At 38.0% G+C, this 18,102-nt stretch overlaps 1 non-coding gene across 1 annotated transcript; it reads left to right on the top strand.

Annotated features, from left to right (window-relative positions):
• Positions 1–16,408: 16,408 nt before the first annotated feature.
• On the top strand, positions 16,409–16,515 carry LOC119822128. The gene has a single exon (XR_005286719.1). It is a non-coding gene; the product is annotated as a U6 spliceosomal RNA (small nuclear RNA).
• Positions 16,516–18,102: the final 1,587 nt, after the last annotated feature.

Genomic DNA, 18,102 nt, shown 5'->3' with positions numbered 1-18,102 from the left:
GACCCTAAGAGCACCGTGAACGTCGATGACCTCAAATTCCACACCCACAGTGACACACATCCTGCAAGAAGGCTAAACCTACTCCAACAGAGCCATACCTCCTAATAGTGCCGTTCCCTTTCTGGGCCATCTTCTTTCAAACCATCACAAGGGCTAATACTCAAAATATAATATTGCTGCCATGAAGACCAGTCTTTAGCAGCTCCGGGGCTGAGGGGGATCCACAGAGTTGGCAAACTAATTTCTCAACTTGTCTTTTTTATATGAGGGAGTAAAACTTAGCTTTCTAGGGGCATTGACAAAGGAAAACATGCATGCACACACACATCAACATTTCAGGATCTCACCTAGGGTGCTAATGAATGGCATGCCTTCAGCCAGTCAGAAAAACAGAAGAGGAGATGCAAAGTAGGCAAACTCCTGAACAGACACACAAGGACTTTTCTGAAGGACAAAGCTTAGTTCTTTTTTATTATTCTTTCTGTTGCTTGTTCTCCGATATTATTCATATGTTTCCTTCCTGTCTATCTTGATACCTTCAAAGTTTCCTTATATATCTTTCCTGTTGTTTTCTGTTTCTTGTGTCTATATTTTTTTCTTGCACCTTAAATACTCCAAATAAAATTTTTAAGTAATATAAGAATTACATCTGGTTACATTCTATTTTTCAAGTGAATGACTACAAGTGAAAAACAGCATATATTCCATACGGATTACATGGCTAAATATTTTATATATTACAGATTGTTCCAACAACCCACATACATTTATACCCAAGCAACTTGTTAGAGATTAACAAAGTGTAAACAAGCAAAGTCTTCTCGGTCAGTTCTTTTACTGACAGGTCATATTGTGGTTCCAAGGAAAGGATCAATCACTTCATTATTTACCTCAAAAGGTAATTTTATAAAAAGTCTTGCCTGGTGGTGGTGGTGCATGCCTTTAATCCTAGCACTCGGGAAGCAAAGGCCAGCCTGGTCTACGAGAGCTAGTTCCAGGACAGGCTCCAAAAGCTACAGAGAAACCATGTCTCAAAAAAAAAAAAAAAATGTCTTAAGAGAATCATAAGTCTAAGATTTTATGTATGAAAATCAATTATTCTGTAAGTCCTCGGGGTGGATACCCGCTCATCAACAGTTTATTTTTATTAAATCATATCAGGAAGCTGAGGATAGAAACAGGTAAAAGGAATTAATCATCACCAACACATCATAGTAAAAAAGTCATGGCAGCAGTAGTGGCGAGGTTACCATTGTTCCTGCTTCCTGACCTCAACAAGCCTTCACTCAGCTATTAAAAGTAAAAATTGTTTTCCAAAGCAATTCCAAAACGTTAAGTCATTACTTAAAACTTTAACTATGATGCATACCCAAACCTATGAACATGCCTCCCAGATTAAAATTAAAAGAACTTGAGTTCTGGGAATAAATTGTTTCTCAGTCTATATAGTGTATACATCTTGTCAAGAGAAACTCATAACTCCCAGTTGTGTGACACTTCCTTGTTCTTATTTTCTATCTTCTGAAACCCCTGCTCAGGGGCAGTACAGCTTAAGAGGAAATCATCTTCATATAATCAACAGGTAAAAAAATGCTCAGTAGAATGGGATATTTCAATACGATAATCACACTACATTAAAGGCAATGGTGATCTCCCCACACCCATTCACACCATGCCAAATACCAGAGAAAAATAGCAGCAGCAAACGTAAAGACACAAAAATAACAAGAAACATTCTGGGGCCAAAACCCTAGTGGCCTTGCCTATCCGAGATTCACCCATCAGTGCTTTGGGGTCACCATCCCCAACTTCAGTTGGCACCAGCTGGTCCTCTGATCTGGCCACCAGCAATATATAAATAATTCAAAAACTTAGACATCAAGAAAACAACCTACGTTGGGCAGTGGTGGTATACACCTTTAATCCCAGAACTAGGGAGGCATAGGTAGATGGATCTTTGATTTTGAGGCCAGCCTCGTCTACAGAGCAAGTTACAGGAGAGTCAGGGCTACTTACACAGAGAAAACCTGTCTTAAAAACACCTAATTTAAAACTGGGGTAGAGATCTAACCAGAATTCTCAAAAGAGGAAACTCAAGTGGCTGAGAAACACTTTAAAAATGTTCAATATCAGGGGCTGGAGAGATGGGTCAGCGGTTAAGAGCATTGCCTGCTCTTCCAAAGGTCCTGAGTTCAATTCCCAGCAACCACGTGGTGGCTCACAACCATCTGTAATGGGGTCTGGTGCCCTCTTCTGGCCTGCAGGCATACACACAGAATATTGCATACTAAATAAATAAATAAATACTTTTTAAAAATGTTCAATATCCTTAGCCATTTGGGAAATACAAATCAAAACTACTTTGAGATTTCATGGCATCATGCAGATACATATGGTGCTGGAGGAGCAGCTGAAATTCCTATATCTGTAGGCAACCGGAAGTTGACTGAGACACTAGTCAGTATTCTGAGCATAGGGGACCTCAAAGCCCACTCCCACAATGACATACTTCCTCCAACAAGGCCATATCCTCTACAACAAAATTACATCTCCTAATTGTACCATTTACTATGAGAATATGGGGACTAATTGAAAGCAAACTACCACTACTCCCTGGTACCCATAAGCTTGTAACAATATTATAATTAAAAAGGTATTTTGTACAACTTCAAATGTCCCCATAGACTGTCACAGTCTCAATAATATTTAAAAGCCCACAGTTAAATATTTTCTTAGATTTATGCAATCTAACATCAATCACCTGTAAAATTCAAATAAAGTAGATCCCATACTTCCAACATATATTAACACAGGATATGCATTCCTGTTCCAAAATGCAGGGTAGGGAGCATAGCAAGGAAATACTGGATCAAACAAAGACCGAAGTCAGCTGGACAAACTCCCAACTGCATCTCTATGTCTGATGTCAGAACACTGCAATTCTCCAACTCCTTTCAGCCTTGTTGATTGCAACACACTTCTTTCTCTTGAACTGGTTCTACTCCCCATTAACAGTTTATTGACAGATATTGTGATGGCCAAATTTGAACTAAACTAAGACCATCCCTCTTATGCCCTCTCCATGACCCCAACTTCCTGAAAGACTGAACTTCTCCCTGGGTGTGACCGATGACAACTACTAACCACATGCCTTAACCATGCCTGATGCACTTTTTACCACCCGACCCTTCAACGCTGTACTTCCCTGCTCCCCATAGCCAATCAGGTTAAATATCAACTACCCAAGACCTTATGAGTAATGTCAAAGCTTGTGACTCCTACTTGTGGTTTTTTTCCCTCTATAAACACTACTCTAGAATGCTTAGGACTGCTCTCAGTCTCCTGAGTGCTGAGTTGCTGCCCATGTTCAGATCTGCTTCAATAAATTCCTTGTTGTGTTTCCATTGGATTCTGGCTTCTGGTGATTGACTGGGGTCTCACAATACAACAATACAGTATTCCAGCCGGGCGGTGGTGGCGCTCGCCTTTAATCCCAGCACTCGGGAGGCAGAGGCAGGCGGATCTCTGAGTTCGAGGCTAGCCTGGTCTACAAGAGCTAGTTCCAGGACAGGCTCTAGAAACTACAGGGAAACCCTGTCTCGAAAAAAACAAAACAAAAAAACAAACAAAAAAAAACCAGTATTCCATAACTCAGGCATCTCTAACTTATTGGTTTTTCCAAGGCAATCCCTCACAGATTCACTCGATGGCCTCTCTAGGCCTCCATTCAGGGACTCCTCTGACACATGTCTGGTCTCAGCAGTTTTATTTAGGCACATGGGCAAATTCTATACTCTGTTTCTATCCTTAACGCTAAGGCCAGGAACACATAGTCAAAGCTGCCAAGTTCTGCTGTCTATTGAGGCTAAAACATGACCCCAGTATTCAATAACTTTCTTTTTTACCAGCTTTCTGTCCTGTGCTGTCTAAGCTTGACTCTCCTGAAACTTGCTCTGCAGAATAGGCTGGCTTCAAACTCAGAGCTTCACCAGCCTCTTCCTTCTCAGTGCTGGGCTTAAAGATGTACACACCACACCAAGCTCTCAGCTTTTTTAAATTACTTTTCACAAATTGGAAACTTACTTAGGTGGGATTTTGCCCTAAGGTCACTGCTCACTTTCTTCCATTTCTTAATCCATTTATCAACCTGAACACAAATTTTAGCTCCTTTCAACATTCTTGTGCTCCTTTTTCTCCTCAAAATTTATATTCTGTAATTTACTCTGCTTAGCTTGCTCCTTTTCATTATAAATCTTCATTAGAGTTACTACTGATAACCACATAACAGAGTCTATACTAGACTGTTAAGATTTCTTCTGCCAACAAAACTGATCCAAACCCCTTCACTTTATCCTCAGGCTGACTCTTTGAATAAAAGAAAAGAGCAGCCACTTCTTGACCAAAGTACCACAAGAGCAGTCTCTAGGCCACATAATAACATTCTTCTCCTTTGAAACCTCTTGATCACTACAGTTCATCAAATCACATACAGTACCACTGTCTTCCATGCTCCTCCTTGAATTGCCCATTTGATAGTGCTTAAAGTATTCTCTTGCTTTCCAAACTCATAGTACCAAAGTCCAAACAAAAGCATGGCCATGACTACCACAGCAATACCCCAGTTCCTGGTGCCACTAAGTTAGGACTTTTATTGAAGAGACAGCATGACCAAATCAACTCTTATAAATGAAAAATATATCATTGAGATAGCACCTTACAGTTTCAGAGGTTCAGTCCATTGCCATTAAGGCAGGGACATGGAAGCATACAGACAGATGTGGTGCTGAAGGAGTAGCTGAAAGTGTTACATCTTGCAAGCAATGGGAAGCCAGCTGGGAAACTGAGCAGTAGTATCCACATCATTGGAAACCTCAAAGACTGCCCGAACAGTGACACACTTTCCCCAGAAGGTCATACCTACTCCAACAAAGCCACACTTCCCAATATTGCCATTCCCTATGAGATTATGGTGGCCAACTACATTCAAACTACCATATCCTTACATCATTCAGAATGGCTAAGATCAGTAAACAAATGACAGTTCTTGCTAATGAGAATGTGTAATAAGGGGAAAACTATTCCATTGCTGGTGGAAATATAAACTTGTACAGCCAACATGGAAATCAGTAGGGCAGTACATAAGAGATACAGGAAATTATCTACCTCAGGGTCCACATATAGGTCTTAGGCCTATAACAAAAGAGTGCTTTATTCTACCACAGAATCTTTGCTCATCCATGTTTATTGCTGCTCTATTCAATGTAGTCAGAAATTGAAAACAACCTAGATGCCTGTCAATAGATGAATGGATGAGGAAAATATCAGACAATTAGATAGAAGAATTTTATCTGCCATTATAAAAATGAAATCATAAAATTCATAGGTAAATGGGAGGGACTAGAAGTAACAGTGAAATATCTCAGACCGGAAAGTCAAATATTGTATGTATTTATTTATATGTAGATGTTAGCAATTAAGTCATTGATAAGTGAGCTATAAAAACAATAAGTATATAAAACAGTGCTTAGGAAGAGATTAAGGTACTAAGGAGTGATGAACTTCCCTAGGAAGGGGAAATAGAAAAGATAGTTATGGATGGATGAGGGGAGGGGACAGAAATGGGAGGATCAAACAGGAAGAGGGAGGGGAAGAATGACAAAGGGAATACAGTGGAACAGCTAAAACTCAGAACCACTTGAGAGCTCACCTGAAAACCTAATGCAGTAGAAGCTTCCCATTATTTATACATCTAAATGTAGTTGACAGATAATAGGGAAGACAGAGCCCCCACTTGACTTCTCTTATTACCAAATGAAGTTAATAATACTCAAAATTTGTTACATCTATTCAAGATTTTTGACAAAAGGGGTACCATGAGAACTCCCAAAGAACCCAGGCTATTGCCATAACTATTGGTGGCTTTCCACAAAATGACAGTAAGGCCTCATTGCTGAGAACAACAGGTATACAACTCATTGAAAATGGAGAAGTTGATGTAGTATCTACTTAGGGCCTTTGCTCATATGGACTAGTATTTATGATACTAGAATGTCCTTTCCATACTGCCAAAGGAGGAATGTAAATACCAAGCCAGCTACAAACCTTTCCTTCTATAAGAGTGACCTGCCTGTAAGGTAGGTGCAATAGTGGCACAAAGTATATGGGAGTAACAAACCAATATCTGATTGGGTTTAAAGCCCACTCAATGAAAGAGTGGGAAAAACACAATAGAAACCCTAAATAAGACAGATGCATAGCACCTATATCTTTTGTTTCAAACTCTACAATGGCAAATCCCTTAGGATCCCAAGTAGACTTGTAATATGAAATATTTATATAAACTACCATGCTCAATACTCAGGAGGCAGAGGCAGGCAGATCTCTGTGAGTTTGAGACTAGCCTGGTCTACAAAGCAAGTTCCAGTGCATCCAGAAATGTTTCACAGAGAAACACTCTTGAAACACCAAAATAGATAGATAGATGATAGATAGATAGATAGATAGATAGATAGATAGATAGATTGATAGATAGATAGATAGATAGATAGATAGATAGATAGATAGATAGATAGATGATAGATAGATATGTGGGCATGGACGGCTGGCAATGGGAAATAACCAAACTAGCCTTATATGAAATACTCAGGTTTAATAAAAGGAGAAAATGGAAGAAACTTACAGAGCCAGAGTTCCAGTGAAGAGCACGGAACCAAGAGAGCAAATCACCAAAACATGGATCTTTTAAAGGTATTTTGTGCCCTGGAGGGGTCACGCACCTCAGACAAGGGATTGGTCAGCTACCCCATCATCTCCCCCTTTTGTCTAAATAAGACAGATTAAAAACCAAATACAACTATATACAATGGGAACAGATAATATAAAATTACAAGCAGCAAACAATATTAAGCAAGGAACATATAACAGTTTTACTAAGCATTCTACTCAAGGAGTCTAAATAATGTAGAAGGTAGTTACAATTATCTAGTCTTCAACCCCATCAAAGATCTGAGAACGGAAGTAATATTACTTAAACAACCAGGAAGTACAAATGAGAAACTTCCAAAATGTGCAAGAGATGACAGAGACAACTGACTACCTGGGCAATCACCCAAAGTCTCATTTGCAATGTTGAGGCAACCAACTTTGGCTAAGGCCTAACACAACTGACATACCATTTTTTCAAAGGCAAGGAACCTTTAGTAGAACTATCCTACCCTGTCTTGGCAAGATAAGACAATCCTGTTTTATCCACGTATGGATATTCTGTATCTTTGTCAGTAGTCGAGGTACGGGCTTTTCTTTGCCCAAAGGCTAGTTCTGCCAAGAAGACAAGCTCCCAGTGGAGTGTCTTTGGTGCTCAACGTTTTCTTGGGAGTAGAGCAGTGTTGCCAGGAGTAATTGTGTCTCATAAGTACAACACTCTAAGTTAGATTAAAGGCCATTTTCTACAGCTCTTCGAAGAGGTCGAAGATTATACTATCTATACTAAATTTAGTCTCTATGTATCTAAAAAACCTGATTATCCTAAATATAAATATGACAAACATATAATTCTCAATACCTATCTAACTTGAAGACTAAGAGAATAAACAACTGTGCAATAAATGAAGACAATGATATCTAAATGTAAACAATGTCATTACATAAATAATATCAGAGGTAGAAATGTACATTGCAATATGGTAAATATCTCAATATAACAATTGTTTTAAACAGAGGTAGAAACATACTCTCATACAATGTTCAATATATCAATATACAAGAATCAGCACCAATACAGTTTTCTAAAAACAATAACTCACAAATATCAATCATCCCATCAGACCAGTTAATCCATATATATATATATATATATATATATATATATATATATATATATATATTAGTGTTCCTAAACCTGAGGGCAAATTCTGTTGGGAGAGGGGGCGTCATCCTCTAAGATTGCTTCCAGCTGACATGGGGCGACGTTCTTCTCTGGGGGTTCTATGAAAGCAAATGATGGTAAAATACCCAGGTTAACATTTGATATAAGAAGAATGTATCTAGCCTCTAAATATTTTGAGGAGATCTGGCCAGAATGTTGTCAAAAATGTGCACCATTCAAGAGTGTCCTGTATAGTTGGTACCAAAAAACAGATCTAATTTTAGTGCTATTAAAAACATGATGTCATAATAATCAGTTGGAGTTGATGTTGTGGGGCCCCATCTTCATCCTGGAAACTTCAAATATTACTGAAGGAAAATTTGTTTGTTTGTTACAGAAAAGGTAAACATTATTTACAAAGACATATACAGACATGTATATATATTCAATGAAAGGTGTATTAAAGACAGACACAGATATGAGGGAAGGCAAAGAAAGTTTATCAAATATATCATCATCATCATCATCATAATCATTATTATTATTATTATTGTTATTGTTATTATGTCCCATAACATGACTCCTGACCTGAGACAGAAACTCTGAGATATCTCTTATCAACACACTTGGAATTGAAGAGGGACTGGGCCAGAGTCCAACTCCAAAAACCAGCTCTAAATATTTATAAAGAAATGTACATTGAGACACATTAAAAAATTTTTCATACTCATGGATTTATTTAGTGTTATTGCTGATCCTTAGTGAGTCATAACTGGTTTCCATCCATCAGTATTTAAATATCCAGGGTCCCTTAAATTCTTTGAAGATGAGTGTTTTCCTGTGGAGATAAGAAAAGAACCCCTACCCCCAACCTATGTTTCTCTTACGATCAGTATGATCATCATCCTTGTGTATGAATTGTTATTTTTCTTTTCTAAGGGACTTCTCCTCTTCAAACCAAAACTATTAATTTTGACAGTATCCACAATTTTTCCTCTCCTGTGGAGACAAGAGCAAAACCCCTACCCCAACACAGCACATCTCCTGGCTTCCATTGCTAGGTCAGCACATCTTTGAAATAAACTGGTTGATTTAATTCAGCAGACTTTTCCATTATCCAATGCCTTTCTGCAGCTGTTGTCCCCTCCTCATTAGCACTGAGAAAATTCAAGGTTAATAAAGCATTATGTAATCTATTTCTGGGGGTATTTTCCACCCCTTTCTGTTTGTTTAACATATCCTTTATAGTTCTATTTGATCTTTCTATGACTGCTTGACCCATAGGATTATATGGTATACCTGTAACATACTTAATATTGTAATAAGCAAAAAACTGTTTCATTTTCCTAGAGACATAAGCTAGACCATTATCAGTCTTTATTTGTGCAGGTATACCCATGATTGCCATAACTTCTAATAAATGAGTGATTACTGAATCAGCTTTTTCTGAACTTAAAGCAGTTGCCCATTGAAAACCTGAATAAGTGTCAATGGTGTGGTGTACGTATTTTAATTTGCCAAATTCTGCAAAGTGGAACACATCCATCTGCCAGATTTCATTCCTTTTAGTGCCCTTTGAATTAGCCCCTGAAGGCAGTGGTGTTTGGTTATAGAAAGAGCTAGTAGGGCATTTCTTTACAATCTCCTTAGCTTGTTGCCATGTAATAGAAAACTCTGTCTTCAAGCCTTTGCTATTGACATGATGTTTTTCATGAAATTCAGGCACCTGCAGCACACTACCAAACAATAATTGATCAATATCTGCATTACCTTGTGCTAAAGGACCTGGCAGACACATATGGGATCGGATGTGTGTTATATACATAGGATAAAGCCTGTTACTGATCATGTCTTGTACCTGGATAAACAATGAGGTTAGTTCTGTATCATCAGGTATAAATTCAGCAGTTTCAATATGTAAGATAACTCTTTCTGCATATTGTGAGTCAGTAACTATATTAAGCGGTTCTTTAAAATCCCTTAGCACCATAAGAATGGCATATAATTCTGCCTTTTGGACAGAATCATAAAGACTTTGTTCCACCTTACTCAAGCCTTCTGATTTGTTACCTGCCTTCCCTGATTTATTAGCATCAGTATAAAATATACGGGCTCCAGTTATTGGAGCGTCACGGATGATTCGAGGAAGAATCCAAGTTCTCTTTATAAAGTTAAGCCTCTTGCTTTTTGGATAGTTGTTATTAATTTCTCCAAAAAGTTAGCACAAGCTCTTTGCCATGGTTCATTGTCTTCCCATAATTTTTTTTATCTCATCAGCAGTGAAAGGCACTATAATTTCTGCTGGTCCATGCCTGCTAGTTGATGAAGTCTCAATTTGCCTTTTATAATTAATTCAGGGGGCTTGAGAGATGGCTCAGAGGTTAAGAGAATTGCCTGCTCTTCCAAAGGTCCTGAGTTCAATTCCCAGCAACCACATGGTGGCTCACAACCATCTGTAATGGGATTTGGTGCCCTCTTCTGGCCTGCAGGCATACACACAGACAGAATATTGTATACAAAATAAATAAATAAATATTTTTTTAAAAATAATTAATTCAGAAACTTTTTTCACATAAGTTTTTATTTTCTTACTTGGTTTATGTGGTAGAAAGATCCATTCGAAGATAATATCATCTCTTTGCATTAAAAATCCTGTAGGAGAAATTTTTGAAGGCAATATGACAAGAATAAAACTGAGTTCTGGATTCATCCTATCCACATGTGCCTCCTGTAATTTTTCTTCAACCACTGTCAGTTCTTTTTCTGCTTTAGCTGTTAATTTTCTGGGACTGTTTAAGTCTTTCTTACCATCTAAGGTTTTATTTAAATGAATTATCCTATCAGGTGTTATCCCAACAGCCAGTCGAAGGCTGGAAATGTCTCCCAACAACCTTTGAAAGTCATTAAGAGTCTGTAGCCGATCTCTCCTAATTTGTGCCTTTTGTGTCTTAATTCTTTGCAAACCTATTTTATAACCTAGATAATCAACAGAATCTCCTCTCTGGATTTTTTCAGGAGCAATCTGCAATCCCCATTTAGGTAAAACTATTTTTACTTCTTCAAATAGTCTTTCTAAGGTATCCATGTTTGCATCAGATAACAGGATGTCGTCCATGTAATGAAAAATTATAGACTTTGGAAATTGCTTGCGTATTATTTGTAATGGTTGATTTACAAAGTATTGGCACAGGGTGGGAGAGTTCAACATGCCCTGTGGGAGGATGGTCCACTGGTATCTTCTGGTAGGTTGAGAGTTATTATAAGTAGGCACTGTGAAGGCAAACTTTTCTCTATCTTTTTCTTGTGAAGGTATAGTGAAGAAACAGTCCTTTAAATCAATAACTATGAGAGGCCATCCTTTTGGTAATAAAGAGGGCAGAGGAATTCCAGATTGCAGAGAGCCCATAGGCTGAGTAACCTTGTTGATAGCCCTGAGATCTCTCACCATTCTTGATTTACCAGATTTTTTCTTAACCACAAATACAGGAGAATTCCAAGGGCTGGTAGATTCTTCTATATGTTGAGCATTCAATTGCTCTTGTACCAGCTGTTCTAAAGCCTGCAACTTTTCTTCAGCTAAAGGCCATTGCTTTGTCCATAAGGGTTTCTCAGTCAACCATTTTAGAGGCAGGGCTGTTGGTATCTCTGAAGGGGCATCAATTGCTTTGTGTTCTTGTACAGCCCAAAAGGCTAGTTTTCACCGTCTATAATACCTTTTAGTATTTTCCTCAGAAATATAGGGTCTAGATGTAGCAGAAATGTTAATTTGGGTATTCCGTTGCTGCAATAGGTCATGGCCCCATAAATTCACTGCAATATTAGCTACATATGGCCTTAATTTTCCTATTTGTCCTTCGGTCCCTATGCATTCAATCCATCTCGTGCTTTGCCTTACTCGAGATAGGGTTCCAATTCCCAGGAACTGAACATTTACATCCTCTAGAGGCCAATATGGATGCCAAGATTCTGGAGTAATGATACTTACATCCTTAACTGTGTCCCGCAGGCCAGTAATGAAAATGCCATTTACACACACTCTTAACTTTGGTCTTTGATCACTTATAGAAGTTTGCCAAAATACATGTAACTCATCTTTCAGGTCGTTTTTTTTCTTTTAACAGCAGGCATGGGGCTTTCTAATTTTCCTGATGAGGTATGTTCTTTGTAGTAATGGGAAATGACTGGACCACATTCACCATGGGGGCCTGCGAGAGGCCCCCCATTGCATTTCACAATGGCAACAGATTGCCTTGTCTATCTCTCGTCGATCTATATTCATTCATCCAGTGTCTGCCTTTTCTATATCTCCTACATAAACCTGAAGGCTGAGGCCTCCTATGTCTTTTATTCCTGGAAGAGGCATTATTTTCCACATCTCCTACATAAACCTGAAGGCTGAGGCCTCCTATGTCTGTTATTCCTGTAATAGGAATTATTATTATTATTTCTGGAAATCCTTTGTCTACAATTCCTTTTCATATGTCCCATTTTGCCACAATTAGAACATTTGGTATTTTGATGCCTTCTTTTACTATTGGAAATTGCTTCTTCTACCCATGCTTCAGTGCCATAGTCAAACGTATCAACATTCATTGTATGCAAGACCCATTCATCCAAGAGTGCTGATCTCATCTTTAAAGGCCCCCAAATCCTTTTGCACTCCACATTGGCATTCTCATAAGCCAAAGACTCAATTATTATATGCGTTGCTTCTGGGTCAGATATCCCTATTTGGATAGCTTTAGTTAGTCTTTGTAAAAAGTCACTAAATGGTTCTCTCTGATCCTGTTTAACTCTGATATATGATTCCATTCTCTGTCCTGGGTCTTGAACCCTGTCCCAAGCCTTTAAGGCTGCTGTAGTACATATGGGTAAGGTGTGTTCATCATAATTAGCTTGTTCTAGAGGACCAGAAAAGAGTCCTTCACCTAGAATTAGATCTAGGGTAATGTCAATTCCCTTCACTCTTTCCTGCTGTTCTAAAAGTCTAGCCTCTTGTCTAAACATAAACTTCCAATTTAATTGAGATCCGTTCTCTAGAACCTTCAAGATCAAATGAATCCAATCATGGGGAGTGACTTTGTTGCTGATAGACCAAGTTTTTAGCATCTCCTTAACAAAGGAGCTATGTATCCCAAAATTCATAACAGCCTGTTTAATTTCTTTCAGATCATTCATACGGATGGGTTCCCATGTATGTTCCTTGATGACCCTGGGTTTTTTAGAACCAGTCAACTTCTCTATTGTTATTACTGGAAAGGCAGGTAGAGCTTCATGGAAATTATCCTGGAGAGTTTTATTCACTGATGGGGTTTAGATTTTCCTTTCTACCATTTGCTCCTGTTCAACAGAGTCTATAATTTCCTCAGTCTTTTCAAATCTGTTTACCATTTCCTTCTGCAAGGCCTGAATCTCTTGTCCAGAATTATGTTCCAAGGCCTTCATAGAGGATTCTAAGATATGAAGTTTGTCCAATACAGATAATATCTCATCCTTGGATAGAATTTCCATGGCATGAATTGTGCCATCTTGTATTAAAATTCTGTCCATTAATCTTTCATAGCCCTTTGATAAAGTCTTATTAATATATTCAACGGTTCGAATCTTCTCAGATAATGTTTCAGTTCCTACAGACAGGGACTGGAATTTTTGGTTCAAATCAGGTGTTCCCTCCTCCACAGCAATGATTTTTTTCCCAATAACAGACTGAATCTGTTCTATGTTTTGCTCAGTTGACAGAGTCATATCAGACAAAGATCTATTCCTTTCCTCGAGAACTTCAAATTGTTTCTTGATGTGGTTATTGTCAATCTGAATTGTTTTTGAAATTACCTCAACCCTTTGGAAGTTGTCTCTCAAAACAGTTGTGCCCTTTCTTAATTTTTCAACTTCTGCCTTAAGAATCCTGGATTTGTCCTGTAAGTACTCTATCATTTTCCTATTGTCCAACCACGTTATAATGAAAAAAAAAATAAAAATAAGAAAAATACCAAGCCCTGTAAATATCCAACCAAAGGAAACCTCATTCGCTTCCTGCCATAATTCAGTCATTGTGCAATCAAACAAGCTATAAAATTTTTCAATGGTGATATCAGACATTTTCAATCAGATCTGTATTTTTATGTATTTATGTATGTATGTATGTATTTATTTATTTATTTTTATTCAAAAGAAATTTTACTTTTAATGACCGTTGCCTACCAGTAGATGGTGGGGTGCACCTGGATCCACGTGGCCGAGAAAGTCAAAGATAGCAGCCAGGAACTGAGGAGGTGCACTGGCCGCTGCTGAGACTGGCAGGTGAGGGAACTGCCCTGAGAGCGTGTAATCTGCAATCTGCGCGGATGACGAGGATGGGGGAGGCGAAGTTCTGGGCAGGTGCGGTGGGACTGCGGGACCGGGTGTGGCTCAAGCCAGGCTCGGCTTGAGCCTGAGCTCCGTCCTCAGTGTGTATACACAAGCAGCTCCTGGGACAAACTGCGCAAGGGCCACCCGCTGAATTAAAATCAATGCTGAATCCCCACAGAGCAAAAGCTGTGCAGATGGCAGTTCTCCCACGAGGGTGGGGAGGTTGGGGAAAGCAGCTAGCCCCACGTGAGGGAGAGGGAAATCTTGCCTGCGTCCTGGCGTTTGAGCTTGGGCAGCCGCCGAATCAATCAAAAGCCCAACGCTGTGTGGCTGGCATTGGGATCCAGAGCTGAAGGCTCCCAAATGCCCCAGTTGGACACCAAAATGTAGTGGGCGTGGTCAGCTGGCAATGGGAAATAACCAAACTAGCCTTATATGAAATACTCAGCTTTAATAAAAGGAGAAAATGGGAGAAACTTACAGAGCCAGAGTTCCAGCGAAGAGCAGGGAACCAAGAGAACAAATCACCAAAACACAGATCTTTTAAAGGTATTTTGTGTCCTGGAGGGGTCACACCACTCAGACAAGGGATTGGTCAGCTACCCCATCATAGGTAGATGATAGATTGATAGATATAGATAGATAGATGATAGATAGATAGATAGATAGATAGATAGATAGATAGATAGATAGATAGATGATAGATAGATAGATAGATGATAGATAGATAGATAGATGATAGATGGATAGATAGATGATAGATAGATAGATGATAGATAGATAGATGATAGATAGATAGATGATAGATAGATAGATGATAGATAGATAGATAGATAGATAGATGATAGATAGATAGATAGATAGATGATAGATAGATAGATAGATAGATAGATAAATAGATAGATAGATGATAGATAGATAGATGATAGATGATAGATAGATAGATGATAGATGATAGATAGATAGATGATAGATAGATGATAGATAGATAGATAGATAGATAGATAGATAGGTAGATGATAGATAGATGCCACATTTGCCAAGCCATGTGTAACATTTTTTATAAGTGTCATGAACACAGTTTAAGCATTTAAAAACTCCTACATTTCACCAATAAATAAAAACTACAATTTAAAAAAAGACTAAAAAAACCCAACCATTTTAGATCCTCACAATCAAGGTCTTGATGTCCTCAGACCTCTATAATTTACATTTACATATCCTATTAACTTGTGATAAATAATTTGCATTGAAGTACCTAAGTCATTTTCTTATTACAATTCAAGTTTCACATCCTGATGTGAGATTCTCCTCTGTATGCTTTGATTGTCACTGATTAATAAAGAAACTGCTTTGGGCCTATAGCAGAGCAAAACAGAGCTAGGTGGGAAAAACTAAACTAAATGCTGAGAAAAAGAAGACAGAGTCAGAAAAGATCATGGAGCTGCTGCCAGAGATAGACATGCCGAAACTACCAGCAAGCCACAGCTACATTGCAATACACAGATTAATGGAGATGAGTTAGTTTAGGATATATAAGTTAGCCAGAAATACACTTAAGCTATTGGCCAAACAGTATTGCAAATAATATAGTTTCTGTGTGATTATTTTGGGGCTGAGCAGCTAGGAACAAACAAGCAGCCTTCTACAACAACATCCTTGGACCTTAATAACTTTCATTTATAAATATTAATACACCTTTTTAGACCCTAAGACATTTTTTATCCTCACAACTTAAAGTTGAACTTTACATAATTTTTCTTCATAATCATTTACCAGGAGACATAGGCGAATGATTTCCAACAGCAGTTGTGAGAAAGTGAATTTAAATAAGTAAGGGACATTTTGGAAAAAAAAATCTGTTTTGTGAGTTTATCAGTTTTCTGAGTTTGGTAGCCAGGCAAACTGTATCTAGATCTTGTAGCAGCTCTAGAAGAATAAGGCCTGTGGCCTGAATTTTACATACAAATAGAATGGAGAAGGAAGCTGAGACTTTGGGAAACAAATTGAATGCTTGCTGACCATTAAAGCTACTTATTATCAAAATTGTATTATAATAAAATCTTTTATGAACTTAAGATGTTTTATACCCTTACAAATACTAAAAATTTCCAAAAGATGTTTTAAAATATATATTTTGTATTTTTGTAATTTAAGTATAAAATTTTTATTTTTTCTTAAAAAAAGAATAATATTGTGCTGGCTTCATCAGCACATACACTAAAATTGGAATGATACAGAGAAGATCACCATGGACCCTGCACAGGGATGACATGCAAATTCGTAAAGTAATCCAAAGTTTTTTTGCTTGTGAGGTCCTTGGAACCCTGCAACACAGCCTACATCACTGCTGAGGGGACCTAAGAGAGGGCAGACCAAGAAAAACTCCCAAGTACTCAGAGAGCCACAGCAAAGACTGGATCAAGATGCCAAGACTCTGCTGGCCTCATTTGAAGGAAGAGAATGGTAGGTACCAGTGCAAGGATTCCTCCAACATCCTGAAAAGCAACAAGATTCTAGTGAACACACAACAGGATGACTTTAACATGCTAAACCAGAAGAAGCAGAAGGAAATAACTTAAAACATACCATTATATAAATGATGGAGACTTTTAAATGGAAGTGGAAAACTTCCTTAAAGAAATGGAAGAGAAGGCAAATAAAAAGTAGGAAGAAATTAATAAATCCTCAAAGATACCCAAGAAAACCAAGAAAAAGCAATCAAACAGGTAAAGGAAGCACTTCAAGACTTGAAGAATGAAATGAAGGTAATAAAGAAAACCCAAACTGAGGGAAGGCTGGATATGGAAAATCTGGGTAAATGAACAGGAACTACAAGGACAAGTATAACCAACAGAATACAAGAGATAGAAGAAAGAATCTCAGGCACTGAAGATACTATGGAGAAAATAGACTCATTGAATAAAGAAAACACCAAATCTAATAAATTCTTAACACAAAACATCCAGGAAATCTGGGACACCATAAAAGATCAAATCTAAGAAAAATAGGGGTAGAAGAAGGAGAACTCCAGCTCGAGGACACAGAAAATATACTGAACAAAATTATATAAGAAAACTTTTCCAATCTAAAAAAGGATATTCCTATGAAGGTACAAGAAGCTTACAGAACACCAAATAGACTGGATCAAAAAATAAAATAAAAAATCCCTCACCATATAATAAGCAAAACACAAAACATACAGAATAAGGAAAAAATATTAAGAGCTGCAAGGGAAAAAAGGTCAACTAACATATAAAAGGAAACCTATCAGAATTACATTTGACTTCACAATGGAAATCATGAAAGCCAAAAGGTTTTGGATAGATGTGCTACAGACACTAAGAGACTATGGATGCAAGCCCAGACTACTATTCCCAACAAAGCTTGCATTCACCATTGATGGAGAAAATAAGATATTCCAGGACAAAAACAGATTTAAACAATATGTAGCCACAAACCCAGTATTACAGAAAATACTGGAAGGAAAACCACAAACCAAGAAAGCCAACAACACCCAAAATAACACAAGCATCTAACAACCCTCAACCAGCACAACTCAAAGAAGGGAAACACACAAACACTACCACCAGAAAAAGTAGCTGGAGTTAGCAACCACTGGTCATTAATATCACTTAATATCAATGGACTCAATTCACCTATACAAAGGCACAGGCTACGAGATTGGATATGAAAACAGGATCCAACATTTTGCTGTTACAAGAAACACACCTCAGTCAAAAAGACAGACATCTCCTCAGAGTAAGGGGTTGGGAAAAGGTTTATCAAGCAAACAGACCTAAGAAACAAGTGGGTGTGGCTATATGAATTTCTAACATAATTGACTTCAAACTAAAATCAATCAGAAGAGATGGAGATGGACACTTTAT

This window comes from Arvicola amphibius, chromosome 8, assembly GCF_903992535.2.
Source record: "Arvicola amphibius chromosome 8, mArvAmp1.2, whole genome shotgun sequence".
Classification (NCBI taxonomy): domain Eukaryota; kingdom Metazoa; phylum Chordata; class Mammalia; order Rodentia; family Cricetidae; genus Arvicola; species Arvicola amphibius.
The sequence above is the reverse complement of the archived record's forward strand: the minus strand, read 5'-3'. Positions and strand labels throughout refer to the sequence as shown.